The sequence below is a fragment of the Balaenoptera borealis genome (genome assembly GCF_965194805.1).
Source record: "Balaenoptera borealis genome assembly, chromosome: 14".
Taxonomy (NCBI): Eukaryota; Metazoa; Chordata; class Mammalia; order Artiodactyla; family Balaenopteridae; genus Balaenoptera; species Balaenoptera borealis.
In genome coordinates this window covers 19,085,088-19,110,633 of record NC_138875.1, presented here as the reverse complement: position 1 = coordinate 19,110,633, position 25,546 = coordinate 19,085,088, and the positions used below count along the sequence as shown (strand labels likewise).

The 25,546-nt window shown below is 42.4% G+C and overlaps 1 pseudogene across 1 annotated transcript in view; it reads right to left on the bottom strand.

The window, feature by feature from the left end:
• Positions 1–25,157, bottom strand: part of LOC309610645 (cyclin-dependent kinase 2-associated protein 2 pseudogene) — a 37,426-nt pseudogene extending 12,269 nt beyond the window's left edge. The window contains exon 1 of the transcript XR_014249729.1: positions 625–25,157. The product of XR_014249729.1 is annotated as a cyclin-dependent kinase 2-associated protein 2 pseudogene (transcript). The remainder of the gene's footprint in view (positions 1–624) is intronic.
• Positions 25,158–25,546: the final 389 nt, after the last annotated feature.

Here is a 25,546-nt window from a genome sequence, read left to right as displayed (position 1 = left end):
GGGCTTCCCTCGTGGCGCAGTGGTTGAGAATCCGCCTGCCAATGCAGGGGACACGGGTTCGAGCCCTGGTCTGGGAGGATCCCACATGCCGCGGAGCAACTAGGCCCGTGAGCCACAACTACTGAGCCTGCGCGTCTGGAGCCTGTGCTCCGCAACGGGAGAGGCCGCGACAGTGAGAGGCCCGCGCATCGCGATGAAGAGTGGCCCCCGCTTGCCGCAACTAGAGAAAGCCCTAGCACAGGAACGAAGACCCAACACAGCCAAAAATAAGTAAATTAAAAAAAAAAAAAAAAAATCCAGTCCGTCTGGTTGTAGAATCCATTTTTTTTTTTTAAAGGTTTCACTTTATTTACTTATTTATTTTTTTATTTATGGCTGTGTTGGGTCTTCGTTTCTGTGCGAGGGCTTTCTCTAGTTGCGGCAAGCGGGGGCCACTCTTCATCGCGGTGCGTGGGCCTCTCACCATCGCGGCCTCTCTTGTTGCGGGGCACAGGCTCCAGACGCGCAGGCTCAGTAGTTGTGGCTCACGGGCCTAGTTGCTCCGCGGCATGTGGAATCCTCCCAGACCAGGGCTCGAACCCGTGTCCCCTGCATTGGCAGGCAGACTCTCAACCACTGCGCCACCAGGGAAACCCCGGACTGGATTTTTGTTTTGGGTAGTATAGTGTCCCTATCCCCCTCTACCAAAAAATAAGATATTTAGCAGTCCTAACCCCCAGAACCTGTGGATGAGATACCCCCTTACTTGGAAATAGTCTTTGCAGATGTAATCAAGTTAAGATGAAGTCATTAGGGTTGGTTTAATCCAATATGAGTGGTGTCCTTAATAAGAAGAGGGAAATTTGGACACAGACACAGACGCACAGGGAGAATGCTGTTTAAAGACACAGAATCACGTAGGCGCAGATGGAAGAAGGCCTTGTGAAGGTGGAAGTGGAGATTGGAGTTATGCAGCTGCCGGCCAGGGAACCCCTGGGGCCACCAGAAGCTGGAAGAGGCAAGAAAGAATACTTTCATAAGGCTTCACAGAGAAGACGGCCCTGCTGACACCTTGATTTCAGACTTCTAGCCTCCAGAACTGTGAGACAATAACAGTTGCTGTTTTAAGCCTCCCCGTTTGTGGTACTTCATTATGGCAGCCTTAGAAAACGAATACGATTTCTTTCTCAGTTTTACCAAGAACGAGCTGTGTGACCTCTGGACAAGTTTCCTAACCTGTCTAGCACTCAGTAGCCTCATCTGTAAAATGGGAATAATGCCAATACCTGCTTCACAAAGTTGGCATGGAAATGAAATAATACAATAATAATATAAATAATTAATTTAATTTAATTCAATAAATATGATGCTTGTCACACAGTAGCAGCTTATATAAGTGTATATAGTGATGATGATGAGCCTGTATTGTATCCTTTCTAAACATCATCAGTGATGATAAATCTTTACTTTTTAAACCAGAAAGGCATTTAGAGCTGATTGTGTGAATAAGGCAGGCCACCGGGCTGAATTTATATTGTTTTAAAACAGAATCATGATCTGACTTTTAAATAGTAAGTGTGGGTGTGTAAGCGTGCAGGCATTGGAAAAGCCCTAGGTGGTAATAAATGTCAATCTCAATGGCCCATAGCCAAGTGATTTGAAAAAGAGGCAGATACACTGGGGAAATTTGCTGTCATGAGTGGCACACCCACACATTACCCCACTTCTGAATCCACAGAAGGGCAGAGCTGCATCTTCCAACCCAATGGTTAAAGAGAGCAAAGGCTGAACTTCGGTGACACCTTTGCATGCCACCCACATTTCACACAAATGTTCCTCATCCCCTGTAGCCTGTGTCTCTGAAGTACCTAGAAAAATGCAGAGGCACAGCAGGTTTAGATATGGGTATTAGCAAGACAGGAAAATATTTTATTTTAAGCACACAATGTTCCTTTTTGGTGGGAAAGCATTATTTCAATTTTGGCAAGTTCTTTTCTGATAGTTTCAATAAATGAAAACCCAGGTATGTTTACACCTATCACCTGGTTTGTCCAGGTGCTTTGAAAGGTGAAAAGATGTTATCTTCCTGAAGAAGAAATCAGTACTCTGTGCTGCAAGAAGTGCATCCTTTTAAGGATGCTTGGTGGTGGAAATATCTTCCATGTATAGCCTCCAGAAAACCGTCTTTTCTAAAATCCTCTCTTACTTGTTAGAGGGACTTCCTGGTGTGAGAAGAGTGCCATCCTATTTAAAGTTCATGGGCTGACCCTTGATAAAAGGTAAAACTCTAGTTTACTTTTGACTAAGGACAGAGAATCAAAAATTTGAAATGCTTCCCAAGCTCAATAATCAAATTATAATCAAACAATCCATCCTTACTTATGAGCACTTCCTCCCTGCTTCTCCCTAAGCTGTGGGTGATGTGAGTCACAGCTTTTGTGCTTTAGAGAGAAAAATAAATACGTATTGAGCACATATTATGTTGTGGTTCACTGCTAATCCTTTCAACACACATTGTCTCGTGTTGTTCTTGCTACATGAAGCATGGATTATTATTCCCATTTTATAGGTAGAAATGCAATGTAATAGAATGGAGAAAAATAACTAACCTGCATCTACTGATAGCACAATTCAGGATTTGCTTAGTGGTCTTCACTCTCCAAAGCCTTAAATCTTTCCACAATGCTATACTGTCCAATCTTGTTGGTTACCCAAGACTTATACTTTGGGAAAATATATAATAGGATGTAGTGAAGGGTCAAAATGCCAAATTCCACCTGTTAAATGCTACAGAATTTGGAGAAGAGAATGATCTGGCGCATTGGAGGAAGCGAGAAAGGCACATGACTTTGACAGAACTCTGCTTTTCTGTCTAATATTAGGCAGCAGATCTTTCACTTGCCTCCCATGTCAGCAGGAGAAAGAGGAATGTATTCATTTCAAATGCTTGGGATTCTAAGATAAACCATGGAGCAGTTCAGAGAGTGGGGCATCCTTGCCTACATAAACGTTTACTGTCTGCATTCTAAAAACTGTCTGAGCCAGAGGGCTTCCATCTGGTTATATCCTGAGATAAAAGGCAATATCTATGCTAGAAATAATAACAGACAAGACACAATACGTGTGGAGAGTCACAGACGCTGGACTTTCTGGGGTAACCAGAAATGTCGCTGTTGAGGTCTTTTATTCATGGATGTGTTCATTTAATTATTCGTTCATTCATTCGAATATTTATTGAGAGACTTAAGTATTCCAGAAACTTCCATTATAATCTTTTGTCCTTATTTTCTTTCTTTAGGAGTGTTTTGAAATCTGCTTTCTTTCTTGGAAGCCCTATTGTCAGATTGTTAGAAATGTTGGTTCAGAAACATAAGTCAGCAAGACTTCCACATGACTCTTGTATGAACTGCCAAATATGGCATCCAGACTCACGGTGATATATTCTTAGAAAGGGTTATATTGAAGGAAAGCCTCCATCCTCTTTCTTCCTAATCTCCATCAATTCTCCTTAAGGCCCTTGACCCTAAGAAAAAGGTTCATGTAAATTCTCCAGAATGGTACCATTCAAATCTATAAAAATTGCATAGTTGGAAGATTTAATAAAGAAGTACTCCACATTTAAGAAAAAAATGAATTAGAAGACTTTGAAAGTGGCTTCTTGAAGCTTGTTTGTTATTAGTTTAATCACAAAGACCACATGAAAATTTTAATTTGCTGGAACCAAGCCTAGCCACTAAAATGAGAAATGTGACAGTTATGCCTTGGAACTGCATTAGAGTATCAGAGCAGGGGAAGGGCAGCTGTTGCAAAAGCAATAATAACTGCTTGCCTCCCAATCTTATGTAATCATTAATAGATTCCTATAAATCACAAGGCAGGAATCACTCCTATTTTTAGATGAGCTTATTAAGATTGTTTGTTTAGGTTTCACTTCAATGCACAAAATATGAGCAACAAAATACTTCTTAGATCTGGCAAGAAAAGATAGGCCATAACTTCATCCACTCCAGAAATATGTCATTTGTTCATTCATTCATTCGTTCATTCATTCATCCAACAAATACTTATTGAGTGCCTCTGATGTGTTAGGGACTCTTTAAGCAAGGGAGATATACGAAGGCATAAAATCCTCCTGGAACATATATTCTAGTGGTGGCCAAAGAGTAGATGAAAATAGAGGCAATCAACAAAATACAAAAGCAAAATAGACAGCCCTTCAGATAGTGGTTAGTGTTATGAAGAAAAATAAAGTGAGGGAGTTTAGGGAGCGCCAGTGGTTGGTAGAGAGAGAATTGAGGGAAAGCTTCATGGAAAAGGTGACGTTTCCAAGGATGTGAAGGCAATGAGGCAGTGGGACATGCAGAGGTGGCATGGGTGGGGTGGAGGGGAGAGAACGCCAAGAAAAAATTCTAAGAAGGAGCATGCCTGAAAGCATTCAAGGCACAGAAAGAAGGCAGTGTGGCTAGAATGGAGTGAATGAGGGGTCACATCATGGGGAGCTCTGCAGGTCAGTGGAGGGGAATGGTCTTTTCCTCTGAGTAAGATGGACGCGATGGGCGGGGAGGGGGGCAGATTTATCAAATAAAAACACAGGATACCAGTGAAATTTTAATTTCTGATAAACACTGTGATAGAAAGAACAATGACTCCCCCCAGATGTCCTCATCTTCATGCCAAGAACTTATTACTTTATATGGAAACTGTTACCGTATATGCCGAAACGGACTTTGCAGATATAATTACGTTAAAGGTCTAGAGATGGGAATATTATCTGGGATTAGTGGTGTGAGCCCAATGTCATGACAAGGACCCTTAAGAAACAGAAGAAGGAGGCAGACGAGTTGGAGAAGCGGATGTGATGGGCCAAGTTGAGGTTAGAGTGATGTGATGGTTGCCCTTGAAGATGAAGGAAGGCATCACAGGCCAAGGAATTCAAGCTGCCTCAATAACCTAGAAAAGGCAAGGAAGCAGATACTCTCCGAGAGCCTCTAGAAGGAACTCAATCTTGTCAACACCTTGAGTTTTAGCTTCTGATCTCCAGAACTGTAAGATAATAAATTTGTGGGGTTTTAAGCCGCTAAATTTGTGCAACTTTGTTATAGCAATAGGAAAGTAATACAAACTGTTATAGCAATAGGAAAGCAACACAAAGAAATAATTTTTTAGTGTAAATATGTCCCATGAAACTTTAGAGACAGTTATGCTAAAAATTGTTCATTATTTATCTGAAATTCAAATTTAACCGGGCATCCCATATCTTAACCTATCGTGGGAGTTCAGAAACTTGACATTCCCTTATTTTCATTGTAAAAGACTTCCTCTGGCTCTGGTATTAAAAACAAGGGTGGGAAGGAAGGTTGAGAAGCAGGGAGACCTATGGGAGGGCCAGCACAGTCACCCAGATGGAAGATGACGGTGGCTTGGATCAGGGTGGCGGTCGTGGAGGCAGTGAGTGTGCCCATCTGCATCTGGTCCCTAGGGAGGTGTCTTCACCCTGGAATTTCCCTTATGCCCTGCATTCTTGTATTAAGACTAAGCAGAATTTAGCTTTGCAACTAATTCATGTGTCTCCAGTGACTAAAACCCCCCAAAGAAGAGAAGGCTAGACCCAGAAAACAGAAGTAACACATGGGATTTTCATGTGTGCAAAGCATGGACCACCATTTCCATTCTTTTTCTGCCACCCCAGCCTTGTAAGCCATTTAGACAGAAGGCACCTGGAGCACTGATTCATCTGTGGATGTTATTAATCTTTCCAAAAAGCAAAACTTTTTTTATTACAAAGACCAGAATTTTAGTGTACGGGTGGTCTCCTTGGCATAAATACTTCCCAAATACACATTAGTCTGATCCATGGCAAATCTTGCTGGCTTTCTCAGCTGGTCTGAAGAGCCTCTTACTCCACTCTTTTCTATTCTTGGAGATCTTTCTTCTGACTTTTATGAGAGACTTAGGAGTCTGGGTGTCCAAAGAACTAGAATATGAATTCTCTTATGTTGGCTATAATTGTTCTTCTTGTCCGTTTGGCTGGGAGGGTACACTTTACATTTTTATTCAACTCTGCTTGTCAGTGAATTCATGTAAGTGGGTTGTTTGGAGACTGCCGTCACCAAAATCCCCCCTGCCAAGGGAAAGTGAAGATGTGTATGAATGAAATTACTATGCAGATTAGGCGGGCACACTCAGGTTCCCAGGTATCAGCTTCACCAAGGTCTGTGGTTCTTCCCACCTGGCTCAGACACAGGTGTTGAACTGGACAATTGGAGGTTCAGTCTAATCTTCATCAGTTTCTCAGCCAGAAAGAATGAAGGCGATGGTAGCTATAACAGAAATTGAAGTGATTCAAGTATTTTCCCAGTTCTATCCCACAAATGTTTATGCTGCCCATTTCACAGAAAGCATTATACCAATTATTTTACAGATGAAAGAGATACAATCTCCACCATCATATTTATAGGCAAAACATGCAGACAACTAGAAGTGCCCCTTATATTTGGGGGTCTTCAACCTAATCCCTCTTCTCAGCTTTAACTTTTCTCTCATTTTGTTCTGGAAGATTTGTCAATGGATTTGCAACTCATGATCCATTCAGGACATTTGTACAAGTGTGGTGATGTGACAAAGTCTGAAAAGTGTGCCCAAATCAGGCAGACTCTCCAACGAGACAAGGTTATCTCATCGGTCAAGTTAGAAATTGCTTTTGAGCTCATATAGGACATTTTGTGAGGTAGCACAAATAAAAGGGTACAAATAAAAGGATAAGCACATTTCTTTCCTTTCAGGGATTTGTATTCTAATTGAAGAAGAGAATTATCAATAGAATGCAACCACTAGAAATGTATGTAGGCAAAGACAAAAATTCCAGTGTTTGGAAATAGGAGCTGGATTGGAGAGAGGTCAGCACCATGTGGGGAAACAGGAGAGAGATTGAAAATGGAGAAAAGGTGGCTTTGGGCAGGGAGGGGGCAGGTGGTACCCTTCAGATATTCTTCTAAAGGCCCTATTCTAGCATCTTCTGGAACTCAAGTCGCCTAGTTAGCCGAATCTTTCTTTGCATCGCTGCCTATGAAAGGTTATATCTGTAATGAACCGGTGGTCTCTGGGAAGTCTCACGTGTATACCGATCATTCCTGAGAATGTTCTTGACGGTGCCAGTTCACAAATAACACCCCTACAGGTTCGCATAAGAAAACTAGCGACGAGTCATGAATTTTGCTTTCTGACACAACCCTGGTGCTAACAATTTCATTTCAAACAGTTTACTTAAAATCTTGAAAAAGGACCAAATGATCACAGCATTTAACTACATACTAAAAAAAAAAGGTTCCCTCCCCAGGTCTGCAAAGTATCACACATTTGGCATTCCTTGTTTTGTTGACTGCCTTTCTTTTTCAAAATATGGATAAAGAATGTGCCAGAGGCTGCAGCATTGGGAAGTTTCATCTCCTTTTAACATGATCAAGATGAAGCCAGTGGAGAGCTTGAATTAGGACTTCACAGCCTTCCATGCTGGTTAGATGCTAGCTCTTCCTCCTCACCACTTCCCTCATCCTCTCCAGCTCCTCCCATCATCCTGTGAAGCCATCAAATGGACCAGATGGAGAAAAAGAATTCCTACCGACCTGCTAGCTTTACCTGAAGAATTCTATCCACATGTGACTCTCCTCTGGTCCCGCTCCTGCTCGGGCCATCTTGTGAGTCATGAAGTCATGTTTCAGGCCAGTGCCCGATGGCTCCCATTGCCTCATTTCCTGACACCTTTAAAACCTTGCACCTGTATTGTACCCACACAGGAGGTTTAAATTAATAGCAGCCTCGAAGAGGATGGGCTGACCTCCCGGGTTTCTTAAATGAATTTGGAAGTTGTAAGGCTTTAAATCATAATATACTTCCCTGGAAATGGCCTGTTCCCCAGGACATGTGAATACGCTAAATGGAAAACAACAATTTTGTCTGTTTTTCTTTTTTAAAGAAAACAGAGGCTGTGACTTAAATGCCTCATTTTTCAGGTTGGACATTGGAGAAAAGGTAAGAGGTTCCTTCCCCAGGAGTTCTTAAAGATAGTGACTCATTTTTAAATGACTCAAATCCAAAGATAGAGTTTTCAAGGATGTGCCAGAGAAACAAAATGCCCACATATGTAATAAACCTTCACAACAGTACTGCTCTGTTACTACAGGTTTACTATTATAAAAATCACTGTTACACATAAAAGCCTGGAAAAGACAGGAACATGAAAACGTTTTGTATTGAGGACCACATGATTCAATATGCTACATTCATATTTAATTTTATTTCTACAAACATTTATTGAGTTTAAATGCTGGGTGCTAGGGAATCAGAGATCAATAAGAAGCAGCCGCTGCTTTGGGGGATGTCCAACAGCAATTCCAATTGTCTCTTAGGAGGAGAAAGCTGGAAAAGGCCTCCGAGATCTTATCTTAGCTCTGACTTATATAGATGGGGATTCAAGACTGAGAGAATTGAAAACACTTCCACAAGGACACACAGGTCCAGAACTTCAGCCTCCTAAATCCTGCTCATGGATCTTTCTAGAAAGCCCAATTTTGCTCATCAAAGACACAGGTGGGTAAAGTAGAGAAAGCCTGGTTTAGAATGAGGGGGCCTCAGTGTCCGCCCAGTTCCACCACTAACTAGCTGCATGTATTCACAGGTACTGGGTCAGTATTTCCTCCCTAATGATACAGATTACCTGGAGGGCTTCTTAAATATGCTCATAGTCAGGAGTCTGCCCTGGAGATGCTGACTTAGTTGGTATGGACGGAGGCCCAGACCTCCACTGGGTCTTATCTTCAGAAAACTTGCAGAAACACTGGACCAGATGAGCTCTAATCTTACCCTCCAACTACGAGAACATTTAAAGTAAAGTGAAATCAAAGAAGATGCGGCAACACAAACACCAGTGTATCCAAGGTTCTTGCTTCTACAGGATGAAATCTCTTACCAAGCTCTATTACTGTGATCAAAATTCTTTGCCCGCTGATCTGACCAGCTTCTTCTGGTCTTCTGAGGAAAATTCCTCTCAATTATATATGTGGAAGACTCCTAAAATTCATAGAAACTTCCAGTTACCTGCAGACCATGGCCTATTATAGAATGATTTTCCTCCTTGCAAATTTGGGGTGTATATGAACATGTGGAAAGAACATGTATTTATATGTTTCTATCTCAGTAGAGAGGCAAACACATACATTACCACCAAATTTTGCCTAGCATATTAAATAGGTTTGGGGGGGGGGGGTTTGCTGTTATTGTTGAAACAAGAAAAGCAAAAATTGTATTGGGTTGGCCAAAAAGTAACATCTTACGGAAAAACCACGAACCAACTTTTTTGGCCAACCAAACACTTGTCTTTCCTCTTGTTTCCAAGATGAATTGTTAGTGTTTAAATATGCTATTTCTGATAGACCAAATACTGCTAACAAGGATAAATGAAAGCCTTCAGTTAAACGCTGGATTAAAATCAGAAATGTCAGCACAGGCGCGAGTCTGTGAACACACCCAGGTCACAGGTTTGTGACTAACTGATTAGTTTGAGTTTTGCCAATGTAGAAGCTCCAGACTGAGGCTCTGGCTGGTGGCTCCATTCCCACCCTTTCCCTCCATGAGAAGGCTAGACAGATAGGACCCATTTAATAGTGATGGTGGGATAATCTATAAGCTTTGCTTTGTTGTTCCTTCCCTTTCTTTGAGATGCAGGATTAAAGACATTGATTTCTGATATGAAAGAAGATCTGGCTGATGACATCATTCTGGAAATGTCTTGGCCTGAAATATCTGACAAAGCCAAGCAACAGGCTGGGCAGGAAAATCAGAGAGAAACAAGAGACTCAAATAATTCAAGCAAAACCAGATTCCTGATGCCTGTAAGAATGAATGTGTGTGTGCGTGTGTGTGTGCATATTTAGCTCTGAGTTTCTTCTTCTAGTATACATGGATCTAACTGTCCCTTCTCTCAGCAGATAATTACTGACTCCTCCTCTGTGCTAACTGCTAAACAATGAGGGGGTTCCATGAAGGTAGAATAAAGAGGAGGTAGTCCCTCCTCATCATGAGGTATGACTCTACTCATCACTTACATTTCCTCATTTATAAAATCGGCAAGGAGGTGAGAACACAGCAGTGAGGGAAGTAGAATGAGCACGAATCCAGAAACAGCTCTATTCCCAGTGTTGTCCCTCACTCACTGTGTCAGTTGGGCCTCAGTCGCCCCATCTGTAAAATGGGAAACACTTTCAATCATATGAGTCAACCATACCATGCAGCACAGCGGACTTTGTGAAGAAGAACCATTAATGGTCCCAAAGATATACGCAAATGTCAATGTCAGTTATTTTCTTGGGTTAACTTTATAGGGTCGTTTATAGGACTTGGGAAGGATGAGATATTTGGGGGTTTTAGAGGTGGGTTTTTTTCTTTGTTTCTTCCTTCCTTCCTTTCTTCCTCCCTTCTTTCCTCCCTTCTTTCCATCTTTCTTCCTTCCTTTATTTCTTTTTCTCTTCCTTTCTTGTGAAAGGAGAAGGGACGTGGGTAACTTACCCTTGTCTTTTCTTCTCACTGTTTTCTGAAGAAGGTCCTGGCCCCTTGCTCTGGAGACACAGTTATTACAGAACAAGTCCCTTGTTGGCCTCATGACCTGTAACAATGCAGAGACAAGTCTCCAGGAGCTGATTTTAGAATTCAAACCCCAAGCAGAAGTGGTAGATTTAAAATTCTGAGCCCAAACCTCTTCATTTTCAAGTTCATTTACCCTTGGCAACATGCAACCTCCTGTTTACTAAGAGGGGAAAAAAAGCTTTTAAAAGGCTCATTTAAAAGGCTGAGGAGTCTTCTGGGATCTCCGAAAGCTCTTTAAAAACATATTTTGATGATACAAGTGTAAACAAATCAAAAGCATATGGATTGAATTTCCCTTAAATTACACAGGATTTTTAAAATGATGGGAGGGTGGAAATGTGTTTGGAAAAATATGTTTTTGGTTTTACTGACTCAGAAACATGGGAATGAGCTGAAGCTTTTGACAGACCCCAAATGATGGCAGGTTTGTCCATCATCTGTCTTTGAGGGTCTGTAGTCCTTCACAAGCCTTCTCTGGTTTCGTACCCAAGGAGTGGAGATTTCCGTTAGTGAAGACTCACAAAGAGGAAACACCAAAACCATGCGTTGTGAGTTCTATCTTTCCCTGGAGCAAAAGAGCCCTATTTCATGGGGGTTGGCAATGCAGACTCCCCTTGGACCAGTGAAAAGGATAAGTGTTCATTCTGTAAAATACAAGTCTGTACAGGGCTGCACAACCTGGAGCCGGTGCCAACGTCAGCAGCCAGACTGCCTTTCTGCAGCCCCCAAGCTGGGAGCCACCCCGAAGCCTTTACCCCACGCTTTTCAAAGTCCTCTGCAGAGTCACCTTGTCATCATTACAATTCCTTATCTTTCGAGCCAAACACACAACATGCCAGAGAAACAGGGGTCAACAAGCTGGACCACTGCCTCTGAAGGGTTGCTGATGCCAGGATTTCAGAATAAGGGAATAAAAGCCAAGAATACGCAGACAGAATGAAGAATGGTTGTGACCTTATGAATACTAAGGCTTCATCTACAAAGCAGAATGTCAGCATCTCTCATTTTGATGCGTCCATCCAATCCGGTCCCAAAGGAAAATGCTTTAAACACTCTAGACACTTGCTCTACTTTCCTGTTTCCTTTATCTGAATATGCATGGTTCAAGGGCTAGAGCAATCCCAGAGAGCTTCTGGAAGATTCAGGAAGGTTCTAGGTGGGCTTAGAGGACCAGGATCCTCTGAAGACACTTTCAGTCATCAGATGCAGGGCCAAATGAACCATCAGAATTACTTAAAGGCAAAAGAGCATTGTGCTTCCATTTTCACAGAATTGTCTGGGAAAAATGGATTGGGTCGCTGTGAAGAAACTTCACTTTGGAAAGTTTAGCTGGAAAACATGCAATTACACGAGAACTTGACTTACCTGAGATAAAAGGAAACTTTGCATCATTTTTTTCTTTTTGAGGAAAAAAACGACAAACATTCCCAGTGCCTCTTTCGACACACACTCAAAGAGAGAAGTTAACATTACACCCCCTTCCTGTTTTGTTTTGTTTTGTTTTGTTTCCTACTTCAGAGGAATGATGTGAGAAAGTACTGTGGAAAAATAAAGGGCTCTCTGGTAAAAATAGCTGCTACCCCGACTTATGTCTCAAGTCCTAGAGACTTCTGTCCCCTTGTGACAATGGTGAATGCCTAACCAGCGCATAATTTTAACAGCACAATTTGCATTGCCCGGGCAGCTGTCTGCCACACCAGCTCTTTATGAAATCCACCCACGGCATTTGACTCAATTACCTCTTGCAGCTGTGAATTCCACAGGTCCACCACACTCTGCATGGAAAAGTATTTCTTTGTATCCGTTCCAAATTTATTAGCCATTTGAACCATTCCTTTGAGTGAATTGTATATTTCTAAGTGTTCGTATATCACCATTTTAGGCCCAAGTCCCATTGGCCTGTATTTAATATGCAGCTCAGAATATTAGAGTATTGTGTTCGAAGGATCCATATAAAAGCAGATCTGGTGTGTTCACCTCCACCGGAGTTTTGCTCAAAGTTCTCCAGCAGTGGACATCCTCCCAGCCCACCAGCCTCACAAGCACATGATCACAATCATAAGAGGGAAAAGCACTTCAGGGACCTGGGATGGAACAGTTCAAGTTTTCTCCATGGTAGAAATACGAGTTGTGGCCAGACCTGGTATACAGGAACATCCCTAAGAGGTAGGTGAGTGTACTGCTTTACAGACCAAGAAACTGAGTCAGAGAGAAGAGAGGTCACCTCCCAGAAGAGATAGAGGTAGTATACTGCAAGCACCAAATCCAAACTAGGCATTCTGAAGACAAGTCCAGTGTTCTCACCCCTACCACAGAAGGCTCTATGTAAGAAGATAAGAGTAAGATTCATGGATTATCTAAATTAATGTTTCCCTGGGCCAGTAAGAATGGACATTCACAGCTCCTTGGAGGTTGGCCCCAATCATTGAATGCCACGCTTCTTCTCCTGATGGGCACCTTAGAATAGGATGTGAAGGAGCCTGGGAGTTTCTTTCCGTATCCTAGAAATAGACCTCAAAACATATGCACAAGCATGGACTTCCAGCATCTTCGTTTAGTCTGATAAATTACATTCTGGGCCATTTCTGAGTTCTTGCCTCTCTGCCATCATCTTCCAGGTCATACCACAGGGAGGTCTCTCCCCACCTCCAACCCAGGCAACCTCAGTTCCTGTCGTGGCCCAGTGTGTGATGCTGGTTGTCCCTTAACTTCCCTCACTACCATTCTTCTACTGGAAAACAAAGGTGTATGTGAGATGGTCTCCATGTTTCCATGCTAGTGAAGAGCACTCATGCTTCACTGTCAGAGCTTCGCAACGCTAGCTTGGCTGTTTCTAAATCGTGACCACAGGCAAGAGCCTTAACCTCTCAGAGCTACAGTTCCACGGCCCCATCACAGTGGAGAAAAGGCCTATCTTGCTTTGCTGTTACAGTGATTAGCCGTGATGGATCCAATGTCCCCAGCCCTGTGTTCAGCCCATAGTAAAGACTCGATATGTGTCAGCTGCTTGTTTTTTGCAAGTTTATGCTATACTTTAATAAGTGGTGCTGAAGGATGCTAAAGATACAACAGGCTATTACATCCTACTGCTTTTGAACGGGCGACTCAACTTAACAGCCCACTCTTAAAAGCAGGCGTAGCAGTGACAAAACACAGAACTTAGGGCTATAGCTTAAACCTTTATTCCAAATTAATGTATGACCCAAGAGAAACTTCTCATGGCATACACCAAAATAGGGTTGCTTGATGAACAGAAAAGAGAGCTTTGTGCCAACACCCCTCCATCCCACCAAAGGAGAAGAAACGCCAGTTGGAAGTGAATTTAATAACGACATGTTAAGTTGGGCGCATCTGCTTCCGTCCCATGTCAAGAAATTACAGTCCACACTTGCATTCGGCAATTTATTCTTTTTCTAAAAGTTTCTTTGCTGTCATGTACAGGCTATGTTTAGGGTTTAATGTTTCAAGATGATTTTACTATAAAGCCAAATAGAAACAACTATGGGATATAGGGAATCTATGACCTCCAGCATCTATAGGACCAGAATATCATTTGCCTTTTCAAATAATACAATTGTTTTAACCACATTTTTTGTTGTTGTTGTTGTCTTTTCAAATTCTGAATCAGAGTGTTGTTTTCTGATGAGAAATAAAAAACCTGTTGTCGGCAATTCAGAAAAACTCTGAAATGTTCCCAAATAACATGGAGTCAAAGCACCATAACATTAAATAGGTCTTTAGCCCTTGTTTCTAACATCAGCTCAAGTGGCCCAAGTGACTTTAGACAAGTCACTCAACCACAGCCTGCGTCAGACCTATCATTTGCAACAAGAGAGATTTTGAGCTCCATCCACACCATCCAACCTGGTGTTGACATCCTACTTACTCTCTGTGGCATGCTATTCGGCAGACAACCAAACAGTTACAACTTCTTTTTTTCCCCAACCATTAGAAATCTAATTATTCAATAGATTTTATCAAAGCATCCTTACCCCAGTTTCATATCTGATAACCCCCATGGAGACTGAGTTTGTGACGTTGTTATAGTCTCAAGAAACAAGTCTATGCAATGGTAGACTTAAATTTAGATTTGGATACCAACGTCGGCTGAGTCTGCATTAAAAGGAAGACAATTCAGAATGCCTACCTGACCTGTTTCCAAAAGGACACAGTTTGAGGCAGACCTGAAATTGCTTTTGAGCCTCTCTGTGCTCAGCTCTGGGCAAATCTAGGACTCACACTCTGCTCCTTTACTAACTGAATCAACCCGGAGGAGTTGCCAATGTTCTCTACACATCCATTGAAAAAAAAAAAAGAAAAGATAATTACCATATAATTTTTATATCATACAATTCACCCATTTAAAGTGTACATTTCAAAAATAAATAAATAAATAAATGGATATTTAAAAAAATAAAAAATAAAGTGTACATTTGACATTTTTTAGCATATCCCCAGGGTGTGCAGCCATCACCACAATTAATTTTAGGTATTTTTGTCCCCTCTAAAAAAATCCTGTACACATTCACTGTCACTCACTGTTTCCACACACAACCCTTCCCAGCCCCTGGCAGCTACTTTCTGTTTCTGTAGATTTCCCTGTGCTTGACACTCATATAAATGGAATCAGATAACATGTGACTTTCTGTGGCTAACTTCTTCCACTTGGCTTGATGTTTTGAAGTTTATCTGTTGTAGTGTGTATCAGTACTTCATTCCTTTTCATGGCTGAATAATATTCCATTGTATGGACAGACCACATTTGGGTGGTTTCCACATTTGGTCTATTATGTATATACTGCTGCTGTGAGCATTCATGTACAAGTCTGCACATCCATTTTTGCATCTACAATATTCTATTGCTTTCCTCACATGGCTATTTTGATTATTTTGATTAATGTAAAAGCTCTTAATAAATTACTTGAAAGACAAACTTATCACCTTTCACGTTGTCACATGCTGTTCTCCACTTCCCTTATGGTACCGTCTCTGTTCCAGGTCCTCGAGCTTTTCCAATATTTCAACTGTCCCTTCACTTTTCACTCTATATTGAATTCATTTCTGAATCTTCAATATCTAGGATGTGTCTTAAAATCAAAACCTCATTTCTTCTCACTGAATATCATCCTCACCATTAACTAGTCACCCAACCTCCAAGCTCGCTTCCTTTCTTTCTACGGCAAAATGTTAGTTCTAGCCATCAAAGACTTAAAAACCATAAATGGCTCTCCACTAAAAAAGACAGGATACTAAGTCCTTTACCAGGTATAAAATTTGCAAGCTACACACTTGGGTACATAAAAACTTTGACTTGATTATTTTTCTATAAATGAACTTAAATTATCTTTTAAGCCCCATTTAACCTACTGGCAAAATACTTGATCTAGTTAGAGTCAGGTAGTAAATTCAGATACTTTATGATTTCCCACAGGCAACCTCTATCATCCGTGGTACTGATGAGATGCCCCCCTCCCCTCTGTTCTCAGCTGATTCCACAACCTTGCTCTTTGCCTTTCCTGCTTAGAACTGGCCTTCTGTCAGTTCTAAGTCTGCACCCCTTGCTGACACAGAGGGCTTCTCTTCAAGCCCAGTACCCCTCCAGGCATCTAGGCAGGGAGGCACCTGCTTACCTGTGTGGGATTTCCACTGTCCAGTCACCGCCACCCCAGCATAGCAGGCAAGGAACAGCACCACTTCTCAGAGAAAAAGCCATCTTTTCTCTCTCCATAGCGCCTCTTGTACCAGCTCCGACTACCTTTATCTGGTCTATGTAGACAGGCTAGTTGAGCTCTTTACCGATTTTCTTTCCAGGACATTTTTTATATCATAAATTGAAGGCTCATATTCCCTTAAGTGTTTTGTTTTCCAAAACACCCAACTCGTGGAAATTAGGAGCCTTGGCTCTCAAGGCCATTGTCTCTTCCATGAGTTTCAAGAACCCTGTTTGGAATAGCTTGTTCTCAGACCTGCTTGATTCCAACGCCTGGGCCCTTCACCGCTATGTTATGCTGCCTCCTGAGTCTGGGGTGTATCAAGGGCTGGGACCCAACTGTCAATACTTCAGGCCCCTCGAGAGCCTGTCGGGGTACAGGGCAAACAGCAGGGAACTCCTGGCCAGAGCAGCTCTCCAATTACATGAAAGTTGTTTTCCTTTTGAAGTTGGGGCCACTGATGCGTCCCACCCCACCCAGCCCCACCTGGTCATGATCTCTGATCTGCAGGGCCTCGTCTGGGTCTGAACTAGCCTTCTCTTTGCAGAGCACCCTTCCAGAAGGTCAGCAAGGTACCAAATGAGACTGTCACACCGTATGACACGTCAGCCCTAGTTCTGCTTCCTGGTGCCTGGTGAGGTCTGGACAGGGGCCTTGGGGGCCAGAACCCTGACAGTTAACTAAGGAAAGTGAAAGCACACAGGTGTGTGGAGTTCATTCTCAGGAAAGACATGGAGCAGAAACACACCATAAATATTACTAAAATCTGAGAAAACAAGAAAAAGAAGAAGCCAAAAGTAGGCAAAAGTATAATCCTAGTTCATTGTCTGTCTTCTGATAAAAGTACCAAATGAGTTAAAAGCAAAAGAACATGGTAGCCAATTCCACAAAGAGGAAAAAAGAAAGCCATATAAGAGTTTTTGTTTTTGTTTAAATTGGCTATTCCTCACTATTAATGGAAAAAGATAAAGGCTGTAATTTGTCTATAATCATTGTTGTGAATTCAGAAACTCAAGTTTCTGGTGAAGTTGACTTTCTGAATATCCAAGTTTTCGCTGCTCTCTTAAAATGGAAAGGATCTAAATTGATTGGAACAAGCAGAAAAAGAATTTGAATTTTTTTTTCCTCTCTCTGTGTGTCCTTCTAACTTCTGACATAATTGAAAGATGAATTCATTTGGCGAGAAGTGCCGCTCAAATTCAAATTAAGTTCTCTCAGAGAAAGAGACCCAAACTGATTTTTCTTTGGAGTCAGAGAATAATCAACCATAGAGATGATACATTTTGCATATGGGTTTGCAAAAGACACAGTGTTCTTGTGGGGTTTTTTTTTTTTTTTTGGTCTTGAATATGGGTCGTTGTAAAAGGAAGTTCATCTTGCAGGATTACTTCATTTGGTTATATCTCTTTAAAGACTCAAGAGCAACTCTTTATCCATATTATCTGGTGATAAATCCTCTGAAATTCCCTGCTAAAACAAGTCCCATTGATAGCTGATAACCCGGGCTCAGCCTTCTTAAGTTTTTTGTCGATTAATCTCTGATTCATGTTAATGATCTTTCGACTGTTTTATTCCTTCTGATGCTGGAATTTTTATCATCTTAATGTGCTTACGGATAACCTAATCCATCTCTTTCTATCTTTGGGTGACCATTGCCTACACGATTTCTGAAATCTCCCCTTCTCTACCAGCTCCCTACCCTCCCTGTGTGCCCTTGGAGAATTTGCTTGGACTAAACGTTTTGGATGCTTGGTTTCAATTTCTTTAAGTTTCTAGTTTGAAGAAATCACCTTATTCTTCTTTTTTAATTTTTGGTTGCGTTTGTGTTTATATATTTAATGTGCTCACTCCTGAATTTGTATTTAATTGTCATTTTCCTAAGGGACCACATTTCCCCCCAGTTAATTTCTAATAACCCATTTTCAGGGGCATCTGCATGGGTAGAGGCAGCAGCTGATTTAGATTACGCCCAAATTTTCTCAACAGAAACCACCATTGACCTAAGTAAGCCTTCCTTTCACAACTCTGTCCCAGGCACAGCAACAAGCCAGCAGCCATCCAGGCCCTCAGCCTTCTTGGCTTAGTGAGCCACTACTTCTAATGATTTCTAAATTGTTTTAATTGCTTAAAGACATTGAAAACACACACCCAACATTTGTGCATTTTGAAAGAATTGCCAGAGTGCTCAGACCAACGTTTCCACTGACACAATATGACTGAGAAGGAACATCAAAGGCTTGCAAACGAGACCACTGAAAGCATTCTTGCTTCTCCACCCATCGGAGCTCGACACTGTCTAAAACCATGTGATTTCCAGAAGGAGCTGGCTAAATACAGGCCCTCAGAATTCTGGCAAAGTTAACTAAAGCAGCATTTGAAGGAATTGAGGGTTTGCTACCTGGGGAGAAGACCTTAGCAAGGGGGCATGGAGCCCCCTTTCTAAGAGGTGGGTGTCACGTTATGTTACAAAAAGAGGCAATATGGTCCAGGTTCAAAATCTATACTCAAAGCACTGGGTTCACAGAATCTAAGGCTTCGAGGGAATTTAAATGTATCTCTGGGGAGGATGTACCAAATTCCAGTATAACCAGCTTAGTGGGTGATTTAGAATTCAGGAAATGGGCAACAATGTGCAAGTATACCTCCTGGTAGGTTCCAAATCTTCAAGGGAATTTCAGCTTGACATGGGCAGTTGTGTGGAAGGGTGATAAAGGGATCGTGCTGTATGTCAAGCATGTAGCTCAATACTTGGCAATAAGTATTGGTCAAATGAGTAAATGAATGAATGATTGTATGAGCCAACAAGTTTGGAGTTCAAACATAATAAAACTAGTTGTGAATGTACCTAGGTGCCCATTCTTTCCTTTCCTCTCTCATTTTAGTAGCAGTATACCTTTCCAGCAAAAAAATACATCTTTCCTTGCCCAAGATTTAGCCTTCTACCCATACCTGGGACCCCATTCACTTCTACCATGTTAGAGACCTTACTCCAAGAACTGATCTTTTCCCCCTGCACCGTCGATGACTCTCTTTCTCACGTTCACATCCCATAATGTCTACCCCCTTCAATCTCTCTCACTGCTACTGCTTTGGTTTGGAGCTTCATCATCTGTTAGTTTGAACTATTTCAACACTCTCTTCACTGAACAGCAGCTCCAACAATGTAACTAGGACACAGTTCCTTTCTCTGTCCTTGTCAGCCTTGCTTCCTCAGTGTTGAATTCGTTCTTGGTAGACCCCTCCTTTGTAGTTGCAAGATGGTGGCCAGCAGGTCTTGGGGTGCTTCCTTCTTTGTCACATCTACCAGGAAAAATAAAGCATGCCTTCCAGTATCTCCAATAAAATAAGGACAAACTTTTCTCTCACAGGTGTCCCTAACACCTGAGAAATCCCTCCCCCTGTCTCTGTCTCTGCTATGCCCATTCCTGAGCTAATCACTATGCCCAAGGAGGAAATAAAAAGCTTATGGCTTTAAACCCGTCAGGTACCACCTCTAGAACTAGGGGTGGGGACAATTTCAACCAGACTCAAAGGCAAGAGGGGGGGTGGGTGAATTCCCCAAAGAGAAGCCAGAGGATGTTGGTGGGAGAAGGAGACGGATGCTTGGGAAGCAGGGAACCAAAATTGCCTAGCGCAGGAGTCAACAAAACAGGATCGACAGCAGGGCCTAAGACCAAAAATCTGTTCCGGTAGAAAGGGAAAAAAAGAAGGTCAGAAATCACGGGCAGAAAATTTAGTAAAGGCAGAGAAAGCAGTCAGAATCTATTAGCCAGAGCATGAAATAAGTCAAGTTCATAAGATTCAATTGAAGTAATAGTTACTTGAGCTGACTATTCATTAGAATCATCTGGAGGAATTTTTTTTTGTTTAATACAGATGTCTTGATTCCATCCCCAGAGATACCTGTTCAGTTAATCTGAGGCTCTTAAAATGGGGAGCTGCTGTGTGGAGGATGGGCTGGCCTGAAACAGGGGGAAGAGCCATGGAGGGATTCTTGGCTGGAAAGGCTGGCTGAGGAGGAAAAGTACCAGTTCAGTTTCCTGCACCTCCTACCCTCTGATGGGGGTGGGAAAGGAAGGCAGGGCTGCGCGTTTCTTTCTACTGGGCAAACCACAGCAGCAAGTCATCAAGTCACTTTGGAAAGGTCACAAGCAGTGGGTTGGCAGCTACAACAGGTCCAGAATGACAGCCTCTTATTTCCCAGGTAGACTGACTTGATGTCTTTGCCTGAAGTAGGTGAATTCAGAGCTTTTCATAAAACATGCAATGTGGCCCATAATTTGTCAAATATATCTCATCCATATATACTGTGGTAGGTAATAACAACTACTTAATAATGAGTCTGTACGTAAACTTTCACTAAGAAACTAAAACATTTAATAATTTGTCACTTATTTCCATTTTTGCTAGATAGAGCCCCATATTATATTAAAAAATAAAAAGACTAGAACAATTCAGACGTGGAAGAGGGAGCTGGGGGACAGTGGGGTGGTACTCTGTTCATCAACCCTCGCTGCTGAAATCAGTCCAATATGTATTTGCTTCCTATCAACTTTAACGATCCTTTTCAGCCCCTGATAAAAGATAAAGGAAAGAAAGGAACCTGAGGGTTTGGAGGAGATTTTGCTGTTTCCAACAAGCAAAAGGAATGAAAATGCTAAAAGACAGACTAGAATTCTCTAAGCCCTCTCCCCCTTCCCTCTTCCCTACCCTCTGCCCTCCAGCATCAGTCCAGGTGGGGCGAGGTGGGAGCTGCAAAATAACGCAGGTCCTACTCTGCCCCTTAGAGCCCCAACATGTGCTTCCAACCCAAAATCCTCCAAAGGGAATCTATCTCCGTGCTGTTGGATGAAAGATGAGAAACACAGTAGCTTCTGGTGAATTTTGTTATGTGTCCGTTTCCAAAGCCAATTATTTGAAGATTTTTTTTTTCCTTTTAAGGTCCAGTACATCTTCTTGGGGTTTGTCGCCTTCCACGGGGAAGAATACACCCCAGACGGCACCAGTGACTCTGCACTAACTTTCCACTCTACTGAGTCCTTCATTACATTTTGGCCAAAGATCAGCATTGATCTAGGTTGTTGCCAGCTGTGCAACAGCTGTGCAATTCAAGAAAACCACAGTGGGCTCAGGAGGCTAAGAGACTTTATTAAATCAGGGGGAAAAAAAGCAGTTCGGGGCTTCTTTCTTTCCCTCTCAATCTCCTCTAAATACTTCTCTCCAAAATCGATGACGTGGTATGTGGTGACACTCAGGTGTCACACCTCTCCAAGATTTAATTAGAGTTTCTATTGAATTAAAGAGTTTCTATTTCTGTTAGGAGGAAGAAGCCATAGAGATGAAAAGCTACTCGTGTCCTGTTTTCGAGATGGAGTGGGGTGGGAGAAGTTTTCCTCTGTTCCAGCATTCAGGAAAACTTTCAGTGGGCAATCTCTCTTCTCCCAAAAGTCGGAGGCTAGATGGGGCTCATCAAAGAGGGGGCTTGGGGGATTAAAACGGAGCTCTTCAAGTTGCCGAGGCTTTGTAGAATGCAGACAGCCTTAGAACCCTAATAAAATGTTCCTCCTTGAGTCCAAATGCATGAAAAAATTATAGAAAAGGCCTTCCTAATACCTTTGGCAATAAACCCACTAGGATAAGTCAAAAAATGGATTTATGTTTTATTTGCAATATGTTATACAGAAGGTCAATAAATGAAGGCTATATTTGTACCAGTTACTATTAGCCTAAAATGAAATAAAGCGTCTAATTTGTAAATCCATGAGAAACATATACATTCCTCAAAAGGTGAATACTCCGATGAATTCTTTGACTTTAATGATGTTGTAGTGGTCATAGCCAGTACAGTAAACAAGATTTTTCACACTCAAACTCCACCTGTAGTGAGAAGTATAGCACAGATGTGGTTTAGAGCAGATGTGGTTTACAGTCTTCCCTCTACGTTGTTGTCATCTCCGAGACCTTAGCCACGTCGTCACTTTAACAGTGGCACGTTAAAATTGTTTCCTGCTTGACAATGTCAAACATGAACGTGAAAATCACATGGCATAGGAGATGCAGTATTTTCCCAGCAATATCTCCCATCCAGTAAACTTTCAAATAAGATTACTGGGAGCTTAGGGATAAGTAGAATACCTGGTTATTTTGTAGAAAACAAAGGTGCCATCTTTGCAGTGTAAAGGTGATGTCATGGGTAGAATGGAAGTTAGGAGATATTCAGCTAGAAGAGGAGGTGGATCTGCTTCTCAACCTGCCTGAAGCTGGGCAGGAGCTGTGTGCGTTGCAGGATGGGCAGCTGAACTTTGCGGGTGCCACCTGTGGCTGCCCAAGAAAGAGATACTGACCAGCCCTTGTGGGAAATAAGTCTATCACCAGGGACTAATTAGAACTCATTTGTTAATCTGTCTAGGCATCTATTCTTTTTTTTTAAAAAGCAAACATCCATCTTGCTTTAAAGATCCATGACTATTTTCCGAGAGAGATAGACATATGCTGAGTTGTGGCTTCCAGTTCGTTTTACATTTAGTACAATGATAAATTCAGATCTTGGTCTTGTTTTGACAAGTGAATTTTTTGGTGAACAGAGGGAAAACAGTCATGAACGTCTATGATTTTAGCCTAACTTACAGGCTGGAGACAGGTTTAAACTTACCCTAATGTATGCATCTCTCCTTACAGAACTTCTAAGAGTTTTCTGAAAGAGAATGCTGAAGCAGTTGGTAAAATTTTTAAAGTTTTTCATAAGTTCCTTAGTCAGCAGTTATCTTCATATTGAATGTGACTTTAATTGCCAAAAAATGCATGAATAAAATAATAGACACCCACCAGAGACTGGCTGCCACCATACGATTCATGCCTCCTGCTATAAATGACCCAGCCTGAGCACTTTAACGCTTTGCCATTCTTCTTCTTCTTCTTCTTTTTTCTTTTTGTAGTTGATTTCATGCAGTCTTTAATCATGGTTCCAGGGCTATTATTGCTTGGTCATTTGAGTAGTCTGTGGATAGAAAATGAACATGCAGGTCAATCGGAGAATCCAGATGGACGCTGCCTCTGAACTTCCACCCACATCTTACCCACCACTGCTTAAGTACTCCTACCCACCCTACAATTTTCAACAGCTACATTTTCCAGCCCCACAGATGTTTAGCAGGACTGATTCATTCACTTGAGTAAAATAAAATGAGTCAGGGATCTGACCTAATGGACTTGACCCTGCTCTTTGTTTCTTGTAGCAAGTGTATTGCATTTGTATATTTAAGGTGTCTTAGTGCCTCTTGGGAGTGAACTAGGGACAGACTTGGTGAGCTGACAACCCAGGGGAAATCTATGGTGTGGTCTTCTGGGCAAGGCTAGAAGAGCAAAGCTACGATCAAGGATTTCCAGTCACTCTGCAGGTAGGAAAGCACTACTCCATACCCAGGGCAGAAAGAAATCTAGAAGGAAGTGTTCTTGAGAAAGATCTAATAGTACTTCCTAATGTGGTCTTCTGGTTTGGGGTCTGATTGGCCCACACTGATGTCCAGGAAACTGACCAGAGCTGAGGAAGCTTCTGATAGCAGCAATTACTGACCCAGGGAGAAGCATGTAGGAGGAACTCAGAGGCACAGAGCTCATCAGGAGGGCAGCCCACTACATGCAGCTTCCTTGAGAGGCGGTGGACTGCCCATGATGGACCTTGGCATAGGGATTTCCTGGTCCAGCCTGTGAGTGACCTCTGGAGCCCCTGAAAGCAAGTGTATGCAAGTGCCCTGGCATCAGTGGGGCCAGAGACAAGGATGTCAAAGCATTGGGGTCAAATAAACCATGTGATTGGAGCTAGAGTTCTCCTCACAAGGGGGCTTGGTTGTGGTCAGTCTGCTCTGGGGTCAGGTGTATTTTCTAGGCCTGGGAAGGAGGCAAGTGTTCCAGATAACAGTAAGAGCTGGCCTAGGCCTGCCAGCCTTGTAGGTTTATAAAGCTCCTCTGGCAGGAAGTTCACCTCCTTTTTCCAGAGACGAACATTAGGAGGAAGTTAGCTTTTATTTGTTTGCAGTTGATCTAACGTTTGGGCATCTGCTCTGGATGCCAAATACCTGGGTATTTCCTTGTTGCCTCCACAATACTGAGCAAGGCCTACCTCAGAGGCTTATAAAAGACAGGACTTTATTACGTCCTTTAGGGAAAAACTCCCCTCTCCTCCAGAGCTCCCTCTTTGCCCTGTGACTCAGTGTGTGTATATGTGTGTGTGTGATGTGATGTGATGTAGGGTGGAGTAGGGTCAAAAGCAGGTGGTCCCTGGTACCAATTCTGACCATCTTCTCTCTTAGTCTAATCTCTGTCCGACCTGAATCACTTCTCAAAAGGACCTCACCCTGGCTCTGAATAAGTTGTCAAAATTTGTTGAATCATTCAGCAAATGTTATGAAAATTAAACTTGTCTCCCTTCCTCCCTGACCAGCCCCCCCGCCAACAAGTAAACCCAAACACCTCAGTGTTTCATGAGGACATTATACTAGTGGCCAAAGAATCTCTGGAGGAGGTATCCAATCTATTTCCCACCCCAAAACTATAGGGATATCTTCAACTTTCTTACGATCTACATTTTGAGCACTAAATATTGATAAGCCCAAGCCTCCTCTCTCTAGCCAATTTGGCCTTGCCAAGCCAGTTGACATAGGAGACTTTAGCTCACCACCATGGCCCTTCTGGAGGGTCCCTGTAGCATGGGAAGGAGGAGAGTCCAGGGGGGAGAGCTAAGCTTCCATAGAGGAAAGGGCCTAATTGCCAGCAGGTGTTTGTGACAGGAGAGAATCAAAGCATCTTCTCTTCCACTTTCCAACACCCCATAAACACACACACACACAAACACACACACACACACACACACACACACACACACACACACACACACACACAATGTCCCAACTTTCAGTGTCCAAGGGGCTTGGGATGTACAGACCAACCACCAACTTACGTCGCTTCCCTCCTTCCCATCTCTTGGGGCCAGGTGGGATAAGGGAGGGGTGGGACGGGGGGAGTAGAGAGACAGGCAACCCTGGAGCAGGGGTCCCCTTCTAAGCCAGAGGTAGCAGCCAAAGCTCCTTTCAGTTCCTGATAAGGGAGTGAAGAAAGAAAGACCCTTCTCTACCCCCTGAAATGCCCATGTGAACTTTTAAAGGTTCAGGGGTCTACCAACCTGTCTTCCTTGACCCCTACAGGAAGACCAAGAAGAGGTA